This window comes from Macrobrachium nipponense, chromosome 41 (genome assembly GCF_015104395.2).
Source record: "Macrobrachium nipponense isolate FS-2020 chromosome 41, ASM1510439v2, whole genome shotgun sequence".
Taxonomy (NCBI): domain Eukaryota; kingdom Metazoa; phylum Arthropoda; class Malacostraca; order Decapoda; family Palaemonidae; genus Macrobrachium; species Macrobrachium nipponense.
The window spans coordinates 3,225,456-3,250,065 of NC_061102.1; the positions used below are offsets into that span (position 1 = coordinate 3,225,456).

Genomic DNA, 24,610 nt, shown 5'->3' on the forward strand with positions numbered 1-24,610 from the left:
TTTCCTTTCAACACTTAATTTCAGTTTTGTATAATAATAAAATAAAGAAAGGTATATTAGATAATGGGCAGATTATCTCGGGTGTACTGTTGACAGAGAGAGATGAGAGAGAGAGAGAGAGAGAGAGAAGGAGGGAGAAGAAAAGAGAGAGAAGAGGGGAGAGAAGATGGAGCGGAGATGATGAGAGAGAGATGGTTAGAGACTCGAACAAGGAAATGAGGAGGGGCGAGAGGGAAGAAGGAGCTGGAGAAGGACCGTAGACCCAGAGGTAGATAGACGATTCATACCAGAGGGGATGGGGACTAGAGAGGGAGATGAGGGACGGAGGAGAGAGGGAGAGAGAGATGAGGAAGGAAGGTAGATGAGGAGAGAATAGAGAAGGAGAGGGAGAGGTTAAGATAACAAGTCAGTTATCCCGGATGTAATGTAGCCAGAGAGAGAGAGAGAGAGAGGAAGAGAGAGAAGAGAGACGAGAGGAAGGTTAGCTAACAGTCAGTATCCCGGAGTACTGTGACAGAGAGAGAGAGAATGCAAACGTAGCACTGAGATGGCGATAAATTTTTAAATTCCTAGTAAATTCGAGATGATAGCAGGCAGGTTCAAAGGCTTTTTCATTACACCTATGAGAAGAGCGAGACGAGAGACCGGAAAGACGAATCGGAAAGGAGACGAAGAGGGGGAGCGAGAGAGAGGAGAGAGAGAGGGAGAGAGAAGATATTTTCTTTTCTTTAGACCGTATATACTTTTTTCCGAAGTCTCCTCTTTGCCAAACACTTCGTACGAAGCCTCACACTCCACATTTGTTAACAAAAAAGGGGCTTGAAGAAGACGAAAGTTTATCCACGTTGTTTTGAGCAGGATATAATAATTCAATTTTATTTTTTGGTTTTTTTATTATTTCGGTTCGACCCTGCAAGCGGACTTTAAAAAGCGAATCTTAAATAATGAAATAAGTTTCTGGTATTTTCATTGGAATCAATTTTACGTTGCAATTAATGGACCTTATAACGGAAGTGGGATTAATAACATCGAAAAGAAAAGGTTCAACAGAATACCATATTATCAGCATATGAAATATAATATTTTATATATAATATATATTTATATATAAATATATATTATTATTAAACATTATAATATTATATACATACATATATATATATAATTATATAGATTTTTAGCCTAGATTTATATATCTATACATAAGGTAAAAAAAAAGCAATTTATTACCTATATATATTATATATAATATATATAATATATATATATATATAATATATAGTCACAGTCATTCCCCACCCCACCCGAAAGTCCGTAAGTTCGAGTCCTCCTGCCCCGGGCTAGATTAACGCCCATAAAAGACCCCCTTTCGGTCGGTAAACGACAAGCCAGAGGTAAAGTGGATTCGATTTACACCAGGAGTGTCTGTGGGTTTATTTAAATAACCAAGCCTTTTATCTATATATATTATAATAACATATATTATATATATGATATAGATATATATTATATTAATTGTTAAATATCCTTTTATATACACACAATACAATATATATATATAAATATATAATATATATTATATATGATATATATTAAATATATATACTATAGATTATAGGTGTGTTAAACTATATTTATGATACACCATTTTATTTATTTAAATAATACACCTCCTTTTTTTATTTAGAGGTAGATAGAGTATATATATATATAATATATCTATACTATAGTATATATATATATAAGTAGATATTATTATATATATAATATAGTATATATTATATTATGAGAGAAACACAGGAATAAATCAATTCAAACGGGTTAAAGACCCAGACAAAAGCAAAAAGAAACGACCCCCACCCCCCCCCCCCCTCCCCCCCCAAAAAAAAGTAAATTTACAAAAAAGAAACCTCCCCCACCCCCCCCCCCCCACAAAACCCCCCCCCACAAAACAACAAAAAAAGTAAAAATTTAACAGAAAACAGGAAAGCCGGATTAACTCGAGGAAGGGGGGTTAAGGGTCCAAAAATCAGAGGCAGAATGGAATTTATACCTGAAGACTGGAAAAGAGAAAAAGAAAAAAGACGAACGAAAAGGAAAAATACGTGGAAAAATGAGGGTCTGATGAAAAATGAACGAACTGAATGATTATTTTGGGAGGGGGTGGGGGGCAAGAGCTGATAAATATTTGCCAGTGGTAAAAGAAAAAAGAGAAGAACAGAAAAAAAAGAAGAAAAAAAGAAAATCGCGCTGCGAAAGAAAGGATATATTATACAATTGAGAGGAAACGCGAGGATTTAAACGAAGAGAGGAGGACAGGAGGAGGTAGGAGGAGGGAGGAGGAGGGAAGGAAGGAGGAGGAGGAAAGGAAGGAGGAAGAAGAAGAAGAAGAAGAAGAAGAAGAAGAAAAGTCGTGAGGGGACGGAAAACACAAGAAGAAAATCCTCTATTCAAATCCAAAAAAAAGAGAAGAAGTTTGATTAAATGAAGGGAAAAACTTGGGATAAAATTGTATATATGAGAAAGAATTAAGCCGATAAAATACAGATATTGGGGGGAAAGGGGGGTCAAACTCCTTCTCCTCTCTCTCCGCTCTCCTCGTCTCCTCTCTCTCTCATCTCGTCGTCCTCCCTCCTCTCTCTCTCTCTCTGTATTATTTTAACAAAGAGCAAAATAAAGTCTTTATAAAACAGAATCAGAGCTTGAATAAAGATGAGGGGAAGCATCTTCAATTCGAATTTTGAGAGAAAACGCATCATATTACAAAAAGATAGTTTTATTTTATTCAGTTTTTTTAGTTTCTTATTTTGATTTGTGACATTGGCGTTACATTAAGCTTGCCGAATTGCCAGCCAAACGCGGGCTCTTGCGCCTTAATTTGGTATTGTTTTGTCCGTTATGTAGTCTTATCGTAGTCTAAATAGTAAATGAGTTTATTTCATGTAATTCTGCGTTATTTGCGTTTATTATTTGTAGTACAAAATCGTTATTTAAGGGTTAATGGTTAAGAGAAAGGTTATTATTATTTATTAATTATTATTGATTATTATTATTAAGTTATTGATTATTATTATTAAAAGTGATTGCTGCCTCAGCTGCATTAATTTGATTACATGGTTCTTTCTCCTATTTTTTTCTAATTATTGCTTTCTCATTGTTGCCTTAAACTGGTGAGCAAACGCCAACCGAAGGTTGATACATCTCAGTTTAGGTCAAACGATTGAATTTAACATCAATTCTTATCTGCCAATAAACTACGGAATTATACCGAATATTTGGAACTACCCCAACCCCCTGAAATTTTTTTACCAATAAAATCAATCGTTTGGACCTAACTTGGAGATAATGTCCAACTCCTTCGGTGGGCGTTGCTCACCAGGTTTTTTTTAAACAACAATGAGTAAGCAAAATTAATTAGAAAAAATAGAGAAAAACCTGTTATACAAAATTAATGCAAGCTGAGGCACATAGCAATCACTTTTTAACAAAACAAAAAACATGTTTTTAAAAGAGGGTTTACTTCCAGCATATTATTATTATTAATTCTTTATTATTATTATTAGTTATTATTATTATTATTATTAATTATTATTATTTATTGAATTATTATTATTATTATTATTATTATTATTATTGAATTTATTAATAGTTTGCAGTAGTAGAAGTTGATGTTGTTGTTAGAATGATAACAGAAGATCAGAAATTAAAAAAAAAACAAAAAAAAAAAAGAAAAAAATAAACAGAACACTGAATGAATAGAAAACGTAAAAAAAAGTAAAAAAAAAAAAAAATAAAAAAAAAAAATAACGCGTCCCCAGAAGGGAAAATCTGATTGAAACCCCTGACGTAAATGTACGTCAAAGTTTATAAATAAATCGTTTTAGAAATAAAAATAAGTGAATTAAACTAATAATAAGGAGGGAGATGATGACAAAAAAGAGAGAATAAAGAGCGACGATTCAATAATCTGTGAAATATGAATTCATAATTGGCGGAAAAAAAACAAACAGTTTGCAATCAAGGAAAATGGATAAAAAAAAAACATTCAGACATTGAAGGAGAAAGAATGAGAAGGTTTGGACGCAAGAAAAATGGATAAACGATGAAGGGAATGAAAAAGTGATTGATTAGAACGCGGTAGAGAAGAATAGAGAGAATTAAGTTAAAAATCGAGAGGTCTTTTGATGTAATGATATTAATAATTTCATGGCGTGGGATTCGAAAATCTGCCCTTTATTCCCGTAGTGCCGTCAGTGGACCTCATGCGGTGCACTGTAGGCATTAACTTCAAGGGTCTTTGCAGTGTGCCTTCGGCTCCTAGCTGCAGGATGAGGAATATTCCTCAGGTATTGAGTATTTTTTTTCCCATTAGTTGCTTTCCTCTACAGAGGCACCCGTTTCTCTGGGAGAATTCAGGTAGTGAAGAAGTAGGTCCCCATCATCCCCACATGTGAAAGTGAAAGTGAATAATCCCTTTAGGATCCGATTCCTTCACATCAGGTGAAATATTTCACCTGAGAATAGTTATTCCTTCGTAGCTCTCGTTCCTCCCATTGACTAGACTTTTACAGGTGTGTAAAAGGTCCGTTAATAAAATAGTTCGGGAAATAGAGGAGTGGGCCCATCAAAAGCCTTTTACCGAACAGGATGCCAGTTGATAGCCAGGAGGGAGAGTGGCAACGAAACAGAGCGGAATTAGGGAAAGGAGGAAGTAGCTAAACAGAAATAATTAAGAGGAGATAAGAAAAATTGAAAGAGTGAATGAAATAGGATTTAGAATCAGGAATGAGAGGAAAATAGCTAAACAGAAATAATTAAAAGGGATAAGAATAAATGAAAGAGAATAAGATAGGATTTAGATTCAGGAATGCGAGGAAAAGAATATGTAAATAGATGAATATTGTCTCGAAGCTGTCCACGAAAAGTGCAGAAGCGAAAACATACAGAATAATTAAGAGGGGATGAGAAAAAATGAAAGAATGAATAAAATTGGATTTAGAATTAGGAGTGAGAGGAAAGGAATGTGTAAGTAGGTGAATATTGTCATGAAACTGTCCACGAAAAAGTAAAAAACAAACACGCATAAAATAGTGAAACTTTGATTAAAAAAAGGGGGGGGGGTGTTAATAAAAAATGAAAAAATGAATAAAATAGGATTTAGATTCAGGAATGAGAGGAAAAGAATGTGTAAATAAATAGATGAATATTGTCACGAAACTGTCCACGAAAAAGTCAAAAATAAACATTGAATAGTGAAACTTTGAGACGGATGTCGAGTGATAAGGTTGAAAAGAGAAAGTGTGATCAAGAATAAAAAGCGATGTAATGAGTTAAATAACATAAAAAGGTCTGGACAGTAGGAAAGACCAAAGGAAGGAACAATGTGATGAAGAGTGGGAGGAGGAAGTGGGAAGGAAAAATAATGCGACGAAATCGTAGAAAAATAGGAAGTGAAAAATTAAAATAATGAAGACGAAAGAATCATGAGAACTGATGACTTATGGACAAAAATGGAATCGATGTTGATAGCTAGGAGTGATAAAAAGTACAAAAAGCGCAACGAAAGATTTAAAGAAAATGAAACAAAAAAATGTCTGGGAAATCAATAGTATGGAAAAATATATGAAAAAAAAAACAGGAGTTGGGTAAAAAAACCAATGACTGGGAAGCAAAATAAAAAATAAAGAAAGGCTCAAAACAAGGTAGTGAGAGGCGATACGAGAAACTATAAAAATGAAGGCGAGAAAGAATGAATTATTTAAATAAGAAGAATTAGATTATGAAAATATCGATATGAATAACAGCTTTACGTCCCCTGAGGTATTTATTTATTTATTTCAGTGCAGAAACTCCCAAGCATCGAACTGCTTTTTTTTTTATGTCAAACATAAAACTGCCTTAACAGTTTCCTGGTATATTATTTGGCAGCTGATTTTTAAGAGAACCATATTCGTTTTTCTTCTTATTCTTCTTATTCTTCTTCTTCTTCCTTCTTCTCTCTCTCTCTCTCCATCCTCTCTCTCTTCTCCAGAGGTTCCTCTCCTCTCGTCTTCTCCCTCTTCCTTCTCTCTCAAGTGGGATAAAGATTTTTCTCTCTCTTTCTTTTCTCATTCTTTTATCACACACAAGTGGGAATAAATATTCCTTCCTCCTTTCTCTCTCTTCTCATCTCTTCTCCCCCTTCTCTCTCTCTCTTCTCCTCCTCTCTAGCGTCTCTCTCTCCCTTCTCTCTCTCTCTAATCGCTCTCTCTCTCACGTGATGAAATACAAAGAATCTCTCCGTCTCATCTCTCTCTTCTCTCTCTTTCTCTCTCTCCTCTCTCTCTCTCTCTCTCCTCATGCTCTCTCTCTTCACACACACACACACAACCCACACAAACACACACACACACCACCCAAACAAACACCGTGAAATAAATAAATTTCTCTCTCTTCCTCCTCCTCTCCTCTCCTCCTCTCTATCATCTCTCTCTCTCTCTCTCCTCTTCGTCGCAAAGTGGAAAGAAATATTCTTCCCAGGATGGAAAGGCCGGATAATAACATCCTATGAAAGATATATATAGGCTCCTTCGAAACTTATGGATCCCTCGGTAACCTGTTCCCTGAGAGGCATTGGGCAATGGTTATGGAGAGAGATATGTAGGCGAGGTGGTGGGGGTGGGGGGTGGGGTTTTCGGGGAGGGGATATTAATTTCGGAAATGGTTATCATTCTGGATATATTATATTTCGTTTTTTTCAAGATTTGTTTCGAGTGAAATTTTCGACTCTTTCAATTTACTGATTTAGAGTTGTAATGCGTGGAATATATTTTCTGTAGTTTGCAAGTTCTTGGTCGCTGTTATGTGATAATTTTTAAAATTTATTTATTTGGAGCACATTTATAACTATTTTGATGCAATAATGATCATTATTATAACTACTATCCAATACTATAATCCACAATGCTTTTAATGTCTGAATATATTAAAAAATTGATGGTATGCTTTGGAGATCCTGACGTCTAAATATATTAGAAAATTGATAGTATGCTTTTGCGATCCTGATGTCTGAATATATTAAAAAATCGAAGTAGTCTTTTGAGATCCTGATGTCTGAATATATTAAAAAATTGATAGTAATCTTTTGAGATCCTGATTTCTGAATTTATTAGAAAATTGATAGTAATCTTTTGAGATTTTTCATGTCTAAATATATTGAAAAATTGAAAATATGCTTTTGAGATCCTGATTTCTGAATATATAAGAAAATTTATAGTACGCTTTTGAGAACCTAATCAGGTTTCCTGGGACCTGACCTTGCTTTGAAAAAGTTCTCTAATACGCTTTTGAGAGAGATCGTGATATATAGTTTAGTTTTAGACAATAATATTAAAAACGTCAAACGTAATAATGATAATATTGAATATTAAAAATCTGTCAGTCATCTTGTCGACGCATGAGCTGGATATTTTGAGAACTAAGGAGCTCTTGCGATTTTTACAAAAGTGACTTAAGAGCTGAGACTACAGAAATACTTTACTTCAAAAAATACCAAAGCTTCTTAGAACTTGAAACTTGCAGTGAGTTCTTAAATAATACAATACGTGCGGGATTATTAATGTTTTTGAATTCAGGACACGTTGTGATATTTCTGTATGTTAATAATGATAATAATAATAATACTAATACTAATAATAATAATAATAATAATAATAATAACTAAAATAAATAATAATAATAAATGATAATAATAATAATAATGGGAAGAAATCTACATTGGTTGTAAGTTTAAATATATATAGAATATAGATAAGATGATCATTAGAGATATAGATATATATTATTTATATATATAACATATATAGATTTGTTATATATATAACATAGATATAGATATATATATGATATAATATATTATATACACACACCAGACACACATACATGACATACATTACACCAACACTAACCATAGATGATATATAAATATATATATATATATATATATATATATATATATATATTAACATATACTTAGAATATAGGTATAATATATATATATATATATATAATTAATATATATATTATATTTGTTTGTTATGGTGTATGCGTAATATATGCATATATATAAATGGTAATAAACATCTAAAATTTACACACAAACACAACCACCACACCCACACACAACACACATATAATTTAATATAATATATATATATAGATTATAGATATACCTTAAATATATATAGTATTATTTTTTTGAACCCTTACACTCCATTAGTCTTTCGTCACCCCATTTTTAGTGACTCTCGCGCTCTTGTTATAATAATAATAATAATAATAATAATAATGAATAATAATAATAATAATAATAATAATAATAATAATAATAATAACTGGTGGAAGGAAACGAAAGAGATAAATATTAATTGTACCAAGAATGGCAGTACAACAAAAGACAGAAGAGAATGAGAAAAAAGGGAAGCACTGATGATTTAAAAAAACAAAGTAAAAAAAAAAGAAAAAAAAAAAAAAAAAAAAAAAAAAGACTCGAACTAAGAAACAAGATGAGGAATCGACTCTTTCTGACTGAATAACTAAACGAGAGGATTAACAGGGGAAAGAGGGGATTAAGAGAGAAGTAAATCCGATTAAATCCGCGCGAAGAAGTGGCACTTTAGCATAAACCAAGAATAGTCAAAGGTGGATTAAGAAGCGATTATGGAAGAAGAGTAGAAAATGAGACAGAGAGGGAATCAGCTCAACAATGGGAAAAGGGTATTTATAAAACGTACGAGGGGAAGAGGCATGATATAGTGAAAGAGAGGTGAAAGGGAGTGAATGATTCTTCATTCCGATAAACGAATGAATAGACAGGAATTATAGAAGGAGAAGGTGGAGGTATTTGGTTTATGGTTTTTCAGGTCTGTCATGAACTCATGAACTCACGTTACTTAAGCAAGCTTTATGAATTCAGTTTTTGGAGAGATAAATCGATGAAGTTTGTTTTCGTTTTTATGGTGAAGTTAGAATACGTAGAGTGGGAGAATTCCTGGTCATGTATAGTGGTGAAGATCAGATTTCATGTTAATTCTTCTTCTGAGATTGGGTGTTGTTGTTTGTCGTCAAAATCCATTGCATAACTATCTTATATATATGTGTGTGTTGTGTGTGGTCGTGTTGTGTGTCGTGTAGGTAGGTTGTGTTGTGTTGTATAACGTATATACGAATACCTAACTCTTGGATTAAGGACAAATATATTTTCGTCACTATGTTGAAAATAAAACTGAATTTACGAAACGAAAAACAAAACTGCATAATGTATACAAGACGACAAAAGCTGATGCATAAGTAACACTTTATTACACGAGTCAATACTCAAAACTATCGAGTAAATGAGATGAGAATATATTGGAATAAGGATAAAAGCGACGATGATAATGATGAAAGTAGAAGCACTTCACGAAGAACGAAGCTTGCATGAGAAATCATCCACTTACACACACAAAAAAGAAATCTACTTTGTTCCGTGCTACTTACGTAGCTGAATAATCATAGTCATTACCGAACTTCAAACAGTTAGGCTAGCTACTTATAACCTTTATTTGACGAAAGTCATCGAACCGCGGGGAGTCCAACACACCACACAAACCACACACACACACACACAACACATATATAATTATATATATATATAATATATATATATATATATTATAGATATATAATATTATATATATATTACAATATTATACATAATAATATATGATATGATATATTATATATATAATACTATTACCATAATATATATATTATTATAGGGAATATATATATATATTACATTATTATATATATATATGTATATCACTATATATATACAACACGCATGAATAACGATTTTTGTTCTCCTTGGCTACCCAGAAGCTATTATTGGCTTTTAAGGGACAACGTGCTTATATATTAGTATTATAATATATATATATGATATATATATATATGATATATATATAATATTCACTTTGTCTTCGATTCAGTTTTATTTTTTGGTAAGTATATATCGATTGAGATAATAGACGTCGTTTGGCATCATAGTAGTTGACCAGTATCCAAACATAGCTGGTCATTTTTTTTTGTTTTTTTGAAGTACACTTTATTATTAGTTATTATTAGTATTATTATTATTATTATTATTATTATTATTATTATTATTTTTATTATTATTGATTTTTATTTTTATTATTAATTATTATTTTATGTTTTATTATTATTATTAATTATTATTATTATTATTATTATTATTTTTTTTTTTATTTTTTTTTTTTTTGCTTTATCACAGGTCCACCAATTCGACTGGGTGGTATTTATAGTGTTGGGGTTTCATGGGTTGCAATCCCTGCCTCCTTATGGAGTTCATCACTTTTCTCTTTTTTACCTATGTGGCTGTTTTGGAGGTTTCTTCTCTTATCATCCACTCCTTCTGCAAGAGGCCCCTGGAGCTACTTCCAGCCTCTAGTTTTTCTAGATTCCCTTTTCAGGGATCTTTTGGATCGTGACCTAGTGGCTATTAATTGATTATGGGGTACGATTTTTCCACTGCATATCCCATATCCTTATTATTTTCTATTTTTCCAGGATCTTTCATACTGTTATCCATTTTTTCCCATCTTCTTTCTCTTCAACTCTGGTTTGTCCCCATAGGTATTGCGACATCAATGAGTGATTACTTTCTTCTTGGATTTTGTCAATCAACCGTCACGTCTGGTCTGTTTAGCACGTATCACCCCTATCCGTTTCTTTGATTACCATAGTCCCAGAGGATCTTGTTGCATGTTCGTTTGTTTTCGATCACTCCCTCCCCAGGTTGGTGGGGCTCGTACCAACTTATTTACTGCCAAGGTAGGTTTGATGTTTCGTGCACAGGCTCCAAGTTTGGAGGGATTTTTTTTGCCACTGAATCATGCCTATTTTTTGTACTGATTCTGTGCAAAGTGCCGGGCAATTCGCTTGCTAATTGTTGGTTTATGGTTTTATTTTTTTTTTCGTTATTGCAACTTCCTACATATGGGATCGAGTAGTTTTATTTCCGTCTATCGTTTTTTGGCAACATATCTGCGGTTCTTAGGGTCCTGATCTTGTGCCGCCTGTTATCATTCCTTCAGTTGTTTCCTTTTTTAGCTCTCCCCTCTGAAGCCATTCCGCCATGTTGTTCATCGATGGCTAGTATTCTTTAGTCTAGGTCTCATGTATTGTCCGTTGCATTGGTTTGTTGTGCCAGTCCCTCTGTTTCATGTCCTGTCATTGCTCCCTGTCTCTTGTATATTTCCTGGTGGGTCTTCGTCTACTTTTATTAAGTCCTTCTTCCCATGCACTCTTTTAGCCACTCGTCTTCACTGAGGTTTTCGGATATTGCCCCAGTTGCTCTGTCTTCCGATGTTGACGCAGTCCTTTATACTTTAGGTTAGTTCCCTCGTCCCTCCTTCCTTTCGTCGTTAGTGTATAAGTCCTGTCCGTTATTTGCTCTTGGCGGTTGTTAGTGCTTTGTGTTATTGTTTCATATGTTTCCTGGGTTTCTGAGTCAATGCTGCGGAGTTTCTGCTTTCGGTTCCATTCCACTTATTCCTGCGCTGTATCTGTATTACTGGCACTGACCCTATGTGTTTATGGCTTTTATCATATTTCCGCGGGTTGAGTTTTGACTTGAGTATCGCCTGGGAGTCATCTGCAGTATATTTCTTTCCTGGATCGCGGTCCTTCATTCTCTTGGTGTTTTATATCCCCTCCTTCCATTATTCCCTAGGTATTTGTATCCTGTTTCTCATTTGATGTGTTTGATGTTGCTCCCATCTGTAGCTTTATCCCTTCAGTTCTCGTTATTATTATTATTATCAAAATCACTTCCTTGTTGCTATTCATGTTGGTAATCTCATCATCTATTCATGTCGAGACTTTTAGAGGAAGCTCTAAAAGTCTCTCTCTCTCTCTCTCTCTCGTCTCTCTCTCTCTCTCTCTCTCTCTCTCTCTCTCTCTCTCTCTCTATATATATATATATAATATATATAGGTATATATGTGTGTGTGTGTGTGTGTGTGTGTGTGTGTGTGTACGCATGCATATTGCATATATGTATGTATGTCGTATATGTGTTTGCACAGAAGAAGTTGTGACTTTTACATCTTAATAATTAAAAGAAACCGCCCTCCCACCAAATATAATTTTACAATCAGCGAAGATAAGAATCGACAAAACTTTCCCAGCAGCGCGTTTCCTGCCAATGATTTTTCCTTAGAGAGCCACGAAGGTAAATTGATTCCAAATATTGCTTGTTGCAATCGCCCTGCAATATTTAGGTGCGGGATCCCCGTAATTGAATTCTTCTAAGTTGCGCGAGACTCGATTCCTTACAAGGCACTCAAGCAACTTGGAGAATTATGCTTGTAATTAATTTAATGAATTTCACTCCTCTTCTTTCTCTCTGCTATGGCACTCTACAACTGGAGTTCGTTTATTTATTAGTTTATTTATTAAGTGGCGTCACAAGAGTGACTGTCATGGTTGATATTAGATATATATTATATATATATATATATATATATATATATATATATATATATATATATATAATATATATATATATATATATATATATATATATATATATATATATATAGAGAGAGAGAGAGAGAGAGAGAGAGAGAGAGAGAGATTCTTTTAAAAGTTTCGACATGAATAAATGATGAGATTACTTACATGTTTAGCAACAAGGAAGTGATTTTAACAATAATAATAATAACCACTACACCAGTGATGACTATGTTGATATGATCAACTACTATGATGCAAAACTGAATCGAAGATAAAGACAATATATTTACCGCATCTGTAAAGAATAATATAAGTACACCACCTATAAAGATATTCTTCTGAGAGTTCTTTTATATTAGAAAGCGCGATTGAATCTCATTGCCATATCATTTGCATCAAAGCAGCCCCTGTGCTTTGGAAGTCAAATTCCGAATTTAATTAATATGCTGGATGCGCTAAATTGAATTTAACACCTTTCAAGGCTGATGTTAATTGGATTTCGTATAACTAAAGTATGTAAAGAATTTTTGCATTGTTAGGTAGTTGAATATTTTAAATGGGGTCCCCAAATCGTGTCACGATTCAGGTGGAATGAAATGACTTAGATGTTAAGGTGAAGATTGATGAAAGAGGGAATTGGACCGTAATAGAGAAGGAAGTGAAGAAACGTGGATGTGTTAAATGGAGAGAGAGAGAGATCCTTACAGATCTTATATCTTGTTCGGGTTGCCCCAGGTCCCTCAGTGTGATGCACCTCTAATGTCTACCAGAGAGTTGCTAGTACATCTTCCGGTATATTTTGCATCTTCCAATCTTGGATGGTCTGGGATGAGAGAGAGAGAGAGAGAGAGAGAGAGAGAGAGAGAGAGAATTAATGTTTTAATTCCTGCTCATACCGGCGTGGATGAAATATATTAAACAGTAGAACGAATGAGAAATTAATTTAAATAAGATATAAATTCAAATTTTCTGACGATGGAGAGAGAGAGAGAGAGAGAGAGAGAGAGAGAGAGAGAGAGAGAGATATTATTTCAATTCATGCTCCTACCGGACTGAAGCAGCAAAATAGATTCAACAGTAAAATGAAAATAAAATTATTTGAAATAAAAATTCTCTTCCGATTCTTGAGAGAAAAAAAAAAACGAGAGTAAATGCGGAAATGATAAAACGAAGATAGGAAGCAAGCCGGAGAAAATATCACCAGACATAGAGCAAGAAGAAGGAAAATAAATTGAAAGATAAAAAAAAACTTCCTGAGCGCGTACGAGGCATAAATAGGTATAATTTCATATCACAGAATATACGTAGCACGCAATATTGCAATATTGCACTCTCTCTCTCTCTTTTCCCAACGTCGATATGGTACCATTTTGGGCGAAATGTTTGGAAGTCGGACTTACCCATACCGCGTACATCGAAAGTGATGAGCAAACTTAGCGTGATCCGACCTCCAGCTTACTCGGGGCGCGTCATAAGATCTACAGTCAAATAGGGCCGTTGTTTTGACCACAGAATTTAAAATAAATACGTTATATTTTATTAGAAATAATTTTTCTGTACTGTTTAATACGCACATTTTTTTTTATTTTTTACTTTTGCATTTTGATAAATAAATCATAAATATCCCATCCTAAAACTCCTGTATCTTTAACTCCACACGGAACACCTTTTTCAGACCTTTTTAGGCTCTCCCACAAGGCTTTCTTACCTCCCCCCCCCCTAACATAACAAAAAAGTATTTTTTAGGCTTAGCAATACTGTGATGCTGTAGAAAAAGGTGACCTACGTATTTGTACGTGGAGAGACTGGAGATTTCTTTGTAAGTATTCTGATGCAAGGGATTTCAGTATTTTTATGCAAAAAGAAGAATTGTAAAATCATATTTCTCCAGATTCTCGTATGGTGATACACGAGGCATTTCCATTTCTGCGCTCTCATGCCCCCCTTGCTTTTCATCTAGCAGAAAATAGAAACAATTTAATACATGGAAATATTTCAACAAAGAACTAAAAGCATAACAAAAGTAAATGGAAATGATATTCGTTTCGTAAAGACTCTGTAGACTTGTAAATGTAGTATGTTTGGTCGTGTTTTCCTTCCAACCTTAAACGTTTTAATACATTTTAATACTTGAAAAAGAACTAAATGCATAAAAAAATAAATAAAAATAATATTCTTTTCGGAAAGACTGCAGACTTGTAAATGTAGTACGTTTAGCCGTGTTTTCCTTCCAGGCTTTCCGCGTATGCCTAGGTAATTATATTCTCTGAACAAAACAAAATAAAACAAGCAGGAAGCCACATATTTCTTTCTTCCTTTTTAGCTGTTCTTGTCTACCTTGTAGGCGTGTATCGCAAGTGCTTGCTTTTTTCTGAGGAAACGATTTATATAATTATAATGAGTCACTGTCATATGATTATTTATTTTCTTGGATTTTTAAATGTATTTTTTCCCCGCTGGAAACCATGGAATCCGAATTTGAAAGCGAAAATATATATATATATATATAATATATATATATATATATATATATATATATATATATATGATGTATATATTATATATATATATATATATATATATATATATATATATATATATATATATATAATATATATATATATGTGTGTGTGTGTGTGTGTATGTATAATTTCCCTCCTTTACAAGAGTCGAATTTATTTGAACTTTTTTATTTTATCTTAATTCAGATTCTAGAAATTTATTGGGAATATTCCTAGAAAAAAATATTATGGAATCGAGAATTTGAATCATTCATTGTAAGTCATTGTAAGGTTTATTGTTTGTATGGTGCTTTTACGTTGCATGGAACCAGTGGTTATTCAGCAACGGGACCAACGGCTTTACGTGACTTCCGAACCACGTCGAGAGTGAACTTCTATCACCAGAAATACACATCTCTCACTCCTCAATGGAATGGCCGAGAGTCGAACCCGCGACCACCAAGGTGGGACGCTAATATCATACCAACCACGCCGTTGAGGCGCTAATTTTTGTAAGGTTTAGTATTACATATGATAGCTGTTTATAATACGGTGAAATAATTCAAAATAGATGACGCAATAGAGACGCAAAAAAATTTCATCATGTCCGAATAATGCTGGTTGTGTATTAAATAAAAGCATCTTGATATAGTGGTTAGAGTCGTGGAATGCCTCTAAGATGTCGCGGGTTCGCGTCTCCCCCAGGGGAAAGGAAAAATCCCTGGCTCTGTATTATGATCAGTTACTGCTGCAGTGTTGTGGGGCCTTTAGCGGTGGGAGGTTGAAATCAACATTCTTTGGAAGCTTGAATTTCAAGTATATGGCCCCTTTGGTGTGCTTGTTCTATGTGAATAGGTTTCAGCTACTGAAAAAAAATATATGATAATAATAATAATAATAATAATAATAATAATAATAATAATTAAAAAGTCCTTATAGTAGCACGAGTCTTCAAATGGAGAAACAAATCCACAGTTATGTAAATGGACACATATTTAAATTTAAAACTTTAAGGATAGCTTTCGGGAATCTGTTCGGTTCCCCTTTGAAAAGGGGAACCGAACAGATTCCCGAAAGTTATCCTTAAAGTTTTAAATTTAAATATATGTCTATTTACATAACTGTGGATTTGTTTCTCCAATAATAATACGGAGAGACTATACATAACACGAAAGGAAGGAGGGAGAGGACTACTAAGTATAGAGGACTGCGTCAACATCGAGTACAGAGCACTGGGGAAATATCTGAAAACCAGTGAAGACGAGTGGCTAAAGAGTGCATGGGAAGAAGGACTAATAAAAGTAGACGAAGACCCACAAATATACAGAGACAGGAGAATGACAAACAGAATAGAGGACTGGCACAACAAACCAATGCACGGACAATACATGAGACAGACTAAAGAACTAGCCAGCGATGACACGTGGCAATGGCTACAGAGGGGAGAGCTAAAGAAGGAAACTGAAAGAATGAGTGCAATACGAAAAATGAAACCATAAACCACATAACAAGCGAATGTCCGGCACTTGCACAGAACCAGTACAAAAAGAGGCATGATTCAGTGGCAAAAGCCCTCCACTGGAGCCTGAGCAAGAAACATCAGCTGCCTTGCAGTAATAAGTGGTACGAACACCAACCTGAAGAAGTGATAGAAAACGATCAGGCAAAGATCCTCTGGGACTATGGTATCAGAACAGATAGGGTGATACGTGCAAATAGACCAGACGTGACGCTGATTGACAAAGTCAAGAAGAAAGTATCACTCATTGATGTCGCAATACCATGGGACACCAGAGTTGAAGAGAAAGAGAGGGAAAAAATGGATAAGTATCAAGATCTGAAAATAGAAATAAGAAGGATATGGGATATGCCAGTGGAAATCGTACCCATAATCATAAGAGCACTAGGCACGATCCCAAGATCCCTGAAAAGGAATCTAGAAAAACTAGAGGCTGAAGTAGCTCCAGGCCTCATGCAGAAGAGTGTGATCCTGGAAACGGCGCACATAGTAAGAAGAGTGATGGACTCCTAAGGAGGCAGGATGCAACCCGGAACCCCACACTATAAATACCACCCAGTCGAATTGGAGGACTGGTAAAAAAAACAAAAAAAAAAAAAAACATTAATAATAATAATAATAATAATAATAATAATAATAATAATAAATATCTTACTCAGAAACACTATTGAAAGACTAAACCGAAGTGCTCGTGTGCCGTTGTATAATTCCAAAGCAAGCAGCTCGGATACCAATCTCGTTAAAACAAAATCACTTTTATATAAAAAAAACACGAAATGCATCATAGTCGAAGACAAATCAACAGCTTTTTTAGATAGTTATATAGCTCGATGTTATATCAAAAGAATCTTGAAGTAAACCTGAGCTAGCATCATTTTAAAAATAGTAATTTAGTATTTAGAAATAAAAGCAAATTTGCAGCAATCATAACTAGCCACTTAATCATTTCTGTTCAACAGAAAGCGAATAGAAACATGAGGGCGATCTCGATTAATAATCGCAAGTCTAGAGAGAAAAAAAGCGAACGAAATTTTAAAACAAATAAAGAAGTAAAAGAGAGAAACAATAATGAAGTGGATAAATGAAATCAATAAAAAAAAAAATATTATATATTCCCTGCACGCCTTTTGCGAAACAGGAAAGAGCAAAGGTCACTGGCATAAAAATGAGAGACAGAACTTTATAAAAATTTGAACACCTACAGCCAGAGCAAATGAAAGCCATTACTTTGTTCTTCCGTGAATGAAGCTGCATCAGCGCAAAGGAAAAACACCACTAGGATGAAGACTAAAATGAGTAATAATCCCTTGTTCCTCCTGAAAGTACTGTATTTATATTCAGTTCCCGTTATTCTTTTTTTTCTCTCTCTCATTTTTAATTATGGGCATTTTCCTTTCTTTCTCTTTCACTTTTCACGTTTGGGCCTTAAACCTTGCGAAAGCTGAGCTTCACAAAACCATTATTATTATTTTATTATTATTATTATTATTATTATTATTATTATTATTATTATTATTATTATTATTATTATTATTATTATTATTATTATTATTATTATTATTCAGCTTGAGTTTTTTGATTCTATAAAATACTCCGGTCAGTAAAGTGTAGTATTGTTTACGTGATAATATAAAATTTCTTAAATATAGTCTGCTGTTTTTGTTGTGAGATTCATTGATATAATACCGCAAAGTTCATATATATATATATATATATATATATATATATATATATATATATATATATATATATAATATATAAATATACTATAATATTATATAATAATATATATATATATATATATATATATATATATATATATATATATATAAAAATATATATAATATTATATATATATATATATATATATATTATATATATATATATATATATATATATATATAAATATATATGTGTGTGTGTGTGTGTTGTGTGTGAGAGAGAGAGAGAGAGAGAGAGAGAAGAGAGAGAGAGAGAGAGAGAGAGAGAGAGAGAGAGAGAGGAGAGAGAGGCCCTCTTTACCGATATTTTAAACTTTCAAAATCAATCACTGGGAAGTAAAGTCTTTATTTTCTAAATTTTTAGTACTTAGTGTATATATATATATATATATATATATATATATATATATATATATATATATATATATATATATATATATATATATATATATTTATATACATATATACCGTGCGTTAACAGCTAGTTTCCAGATAATATTTCAAAGTACTAAGTTTTTTTTAAACAAAAACTTACCTAAGCTTTCCTTAGTTGCTTTGAGTTATCTGTATTTCAAGGTATCCTACCACATACCAAATTATGGAATCCCATTAAGAAAGCCACCAACAGAAGTTAATGTATGAGTAAACGCCACTTTCCACATTTTGAAACACTTCCTTACGGTTAAAACCACGCCAAGTATTTAACTGATAAACTAAATCAAGTTGTTCCAAACTTTTCCATTGTTAATCTATAATTTTGAGCCTACAAACTGGCCTAGGTACTATTCAAACTTTATAGTTTTAATGGGGGATCAAGACAGATTGCTTTTCACTGCTGTATTTATCGTAACGACAGAAGTTCGCACGAAGTAATGGGTTCAAAAGTTCACAGCACACCTGCGGTGGCCCGACTAATAGCCTCTCCGACCACTGAGAGAGATACACTGGCAGGCGGTTGTTTTCTCACTGGCAACTTGAGCTCCGGTTTCAAATCGTACTCTTTACTTTAAGTCTCCCTGTGGGGCCATAAAGTGTTGTTGCCTGATCAATTTAAAAAATAAAGAAAGAAAGAAAAAACATCGTATTATGATATTTATATTTAACAAAATCAATCTAAGTTTTGCTGGAAGTTTGAGTAAGGTAAATGCGGCGTGTTGGGACCGTAGAGTTTCATTTGCCAGGCAGCGCCGCGGTATGTTAAATCCGGCGTATCGGGACCGTAGAGTTTTACTCGCCAGGCAGCGCCGCTGTTGGTCGACACACGAACCGACTCACTCACTCACGCATTTAGATCAGCACCTGCTGACGAGAAAGATGGCAGCAGCAGCAGCAGGAGACTGCTTCCGCCCTCCTCCGCGCTTAAGTGCGGCCTCTGCAGAGGGCAATGAGACCATTCGCTGCCCTAAAAGGTCTCGGGCGATTAACCTAGCATGTCATAAAGGCGCTCGGATCTCCTTATGTCACAAAGGTCACGCCGTTTAGTGGGGCTCGTTGGTTGTTTGGGCGACCTTAAGCGAGATGGGATGTTATTCTCTCTCTCTCTCTCTCTCTCTCTCTCTCTCCTCTCCTCTCTCTCTCTCTCTCTCTCTCTCTCTCTCTCGATATATTCTTTTTTTATGAGAACTATTTATTCAGTTTTATTTACTTCTATTTCTTATTAAATTCTTAATATTTATATATATGCGTCCTTTGACACTTATTGTTAATTATGCTATTAGTGTCATGTGTTCTTTTTTATATATAGTTGTTATATTTATAGCTCTATATGTTTGTATGTATATATGTGTAATATATATATATAATATATATATATATATATATATATATATTTATATTTATATATATATATATATATATATATATATATATATAATATATATATATATATATATATACATATAATATATATATATATATTATATATATATATATATATATATATATATATATATATATATATATATATTTGAGATTGCAGGCTTTGTGGCCTCTGCCATTTGGCGATTTTCACAGCCTTACGATGACCCGACATGTAAATCTTTACAAGAGAAGAAAGATGAACTTGAATGTGAGCAAGAGGGAGGGTTTGGAGGGCAAATGAAAACCAAGAAATGTATATATTTATGTGTGTGTGTGTGTTTATAAGTATCGTGTTGTAAGCACTCTTTTTAAGTTCATACACTTGTGATTTATTCCGTAAAAATATTAATATTGATGATTGATCAGCCATTTAGTACTATTTCCAATGTATGGAAATACCCTAAAATAAAACGAGAATTGTCTGTGCACAGTAAAGAAATACTCCGGCGTAGCATCGAAAATGTTTTTCTCCCTTAAAGTATTGGAGCCGCTGTTTTGGGTGGGCCGTCGATGATGGGGCGGATTAGGAGATCAGGCCACCGCATAAAAGTCAGGCCAAAGTTCAAATCTCAGAGATCAGGGGTAAAAATAAACGGCTGTGAAAAAAATAGTAGAAAAAAATGTTAGTTCTTTAAAAACAAACCTGAGAGAAAATATTCATGGCGTCTTCTCTCAGCTGAATGCGAATAAGGCCGCTCTAAAGTGAGAGAAATCGTGTGAGAGAGATTGGAATATGATATTTGAGATGTGAGGAATATGTTGGTGACCACCAAGTAATGCCAGACACCGTTGGCATATGAACTCTTTGTGTCTCTGTGGTGCGAGATGTTAGTCCAGCAGTCTCATCCCGAAATACCTTCATTATCTCATAGATACTGATAGAGAAGGAAAATAAGTTATAAATTTAATATCTCATAGATAATGATAGAGAATGAAAATAAGTTATAAATTTATTACCTATAGATAATGAAAGTAAGTTAAGAATTTGTCTAAACTTCAAAATGAGTCACAAAATAACATGAAAGTTGAAATTACATGATTGATTAAAGCTTATTAAATTAATTCCTTTGGACCCTTGCCAATATTCGATATTGGTCGTCGGTTTCGTAATATACTACTTCATAAATCTCATGTCCAATATCACTTTACTTTTATCATTTAAAACTTTATGGTTCTATTCGTTTACTGTCAAATTTGATTTAGTCTTGCTGATAATTTTGACAAAAAAGAAAAGGTGGTCTTTGTCCCAGTTGAACTCTGATGTCCCGCTAAGTCTGGAGATTCTGCAAGACAGAACGGCAGTGGGCCTTTGTGTTGTTGAAACGCTGCATAACCAAACGCTATGCATCACTAGGCCTACTTCCTATGTTGTTTGTTGTTTTTGTTATATTGTTTTCGTGTTTTGTACATTCTGATGATTTTGCTATTTTATACCCTCTTACAAGATTTCTCTCTTACCGTGACCACAACATAGTCAACTTCTAAGATACGGCAGTACTGCGTTTCGTTTGACTTGGTAGTTGAGTGTATTCTGTTGTTGGCATTTCATTAGTCATTTTAAATTTGCTTTACGTTTAAGAATATTAGCTCCTATAAATATTAGTTAGTTAATAACAGTCCCATGTGCTTGCACACACACACACACACCAACACACACACACACACACACACACACACACACACACACACACACTGGTCAATACAGACTCGTATATATCATTAGAATACTCATTTGAGCTTTGAACACTACATTCCTTTTTGGTGACTTTTAATGCCTGTTTCTTCGATTGGCAGATTTTATTATTTATGAACCTTTGTTTCACCCCAAGCAAGGGGACACTATTCATTAAATTCTTTCTCTTGCCCTTTTCTTTGTCTTCAGTTGAAGACAGATTTTTAAATGCACCTCAGAAATATAGCCGTGACACCAGGGCTGAAAGCTTCGAACAGCGGCTGAACAGACAAACATAAAAAATGTAGTGACACATTTGAATTCGCAAAAGCTGTGTTCCCATACTTGAATTCCCAAAAACTGTAATGACATATTTGACTTCTCGAAAACTGTAATGACACTTGAATTCCCAAAACCTGTAATGACAAATTTGAATTTCCAAAAACTGCAATGACATTTGAATTCCCAAAAGCTGTTCTGACACAATTCCCAAAAACTGTATTGACAAACTAGAATTTCCAAAAACTGCAATGATATTTGTATTCCCAAAAACTGTTCTGGAACACGTGAATTCCCAAAAACTGTAATGACATATTTGAATTCCCAAAAACTGTAATGTCAAATTTGTATTCCCAAAAACTGCAATAACATTCGTATTCCCATAAACTGTAATGACGTTTGTATTCCCAAAAACTAATGACATTCGTATTCCCAAAAACTGTAATGACATTCGTATTCACATAAGCTGTAATGACATTTGTATTCCCAAAAACTGTAATGACAAACTTGAATTCCCAGAACTCTAAAGACAAATTTGAATTCCCAAAAACTGTAATGACAAATTTGAATTCCCAAAAACTGTCATGACGGATGAATTCCCAAAAACTGTCATGACGGATGAATTCCCAAAAACTGTCATGACGGTTGAATTCCCAAAAAATGTAATGACATTCTTATTCCCAAAAACTGTAATGACAAATTTGAATTCCAATAAATTGTAATGACATATGAACTCCCAAAAACTGCAATGGCAAATTTGAATTCCCTTTGTATTCCTAAAAACTGTAATGACATTTGAACTCCCAAAAACTGCAATGACAAACTTGAATTCCCAAATTTGAATTCCCAAAAACTGTATGACAAATTTGTATCCCCAAAAACTGCTTTGGCATTTGTGTTCCCATAAACTATAATGACAAATGTGAATTCACATAAACTGTAATGACACGACACACATCCGAATTCCACGAGTAGAGTCCTACGAGTGGGGTCCTCCTATCTCGTCCCGCGACAGCCGCCTTCGTGAGCTGCCCGGACGCACTCAAAGGTCTTGTGGAGTAGAGGATGTTTCAAGAAGCCTTTAAAAGGTTTTAATTAAACTCGGCAAAGATTATAAAAAGCCTGCGAGGGAATTTCTCGTGTTATTACAACAATATTGCCCTCCTCCTCCTCCATCATCGTCGTCGCGCTAAGCTTGTTGCCAAAGCAGCGTTGGAAAATTCGGTGCGCGCGCGCGCACACACACACACACACACATATATATATATATATATATATATATATATATATACCATATATATGTATGGATGTATGTATGTATATATATATATATATATATATATATATATATATATTATATATATATATATATATGCACCGAATAATTCCAACGCTTCTTTGGGTATTTATCATTATTGTATTCCTTGTATTATTATCTGACTGAATGCAAGATATATTATATATATTATATATATATATATATATATATATATATAAATAAATATAGATATAACTACATACTATATATATATGTATGTATGTAATATATATGTATATATATATTATATATACATATATACACATATATGTGTGTGTGTGTGTGTGTATTCAATCAGATATTAATGCAAGGAATACTTTAATGATGAATACCCACTTTGCACTGAACAATGTATTAAAATATCCCTCCATACTAATTGTTAGCATTGTAATAGTTTTTCATTATATTGATTATTGTACAAATGCTTATTCCTAAACAATTGTGAACATTGACAAGTAAAAGTCGTCTTGAAGAGATATGTAGAAACAAAGCATCTACAGCAAAAATACACACACACGTACTAACAGTTATAGAATATGAAAAAATTTCATTGTCACAAAATAATCAGAAAATGTTCCAGTAACCCTTGCCAGTGGCCTATTCTTTCATTCACATTGTCATGGAAACTAAGAACCTTCTCAGTATTTTCTCAACATTTCCAGAATGATCAAGGCCTTCATTCTGATCGTCCGGCTGCTAATTGTGCTACCACTCTCCTAACTAATTACTATTATTTCTCATAGAATAGCCTCAATGAAAAAAAAAACCATATTTACAGTGATATTGGATAGTTTTTTCGTAGGTCGCTTGGCATGAAATATGAACTTACGTAACCATGCAGAGTCTGCGGAAAAGGTTTTTTGAGATTCGTGTAACCATAAGACGTCTTTAGCGTAATGGAACGTTAAAACCTTCTCTGGAATAATGCTGGTGAGTCGTTGCCCTTAAGAGGTTATGATCCCGCAATCTCCTGCCAGCCATAGCCAGCCTGCCAGAAGGCTTCTTAATCGATTGCCCCCCCCCCCCCCCCCCCCCCCCCCCCCTTAGAAGCTTTCAAGCTTACTTGTCGTGGGGTAAAGCGTATTTTCCGTAAGAGTGACCTTGTTGACGTCCATCTTTTTGAGCTGTGCCGTTCTTCATTGTTTTCTGTTGGGTTTTACCTTAGTATTCTTTTAGGTCGTT

At 33.8% G+C, this 24,610-nt stretch overlaps 1 protein-coding gene across 1 annotated transcript in view; it reads right to left on the reverse strand.

The window, feature by feature from the left end:
* Positions 1–19,219, reverse strand: part of LOC135212867 (sialoadhesin-like) — a 35,746-nt gene extending 16,527 nt beyond the window's left edge. Inside the window, exon 1 of the mRNA XM_064246632.1 lies at positions 18,835–19,219. The gene's annotated coding sequence lies outside the window, so the exon portion shown is untranslated. The remainder of the gene's footprint in view (positions 1–18,834) is intronic.
* Positions 19,220–24,610: the final 5,391 nt, after the last annotated feature.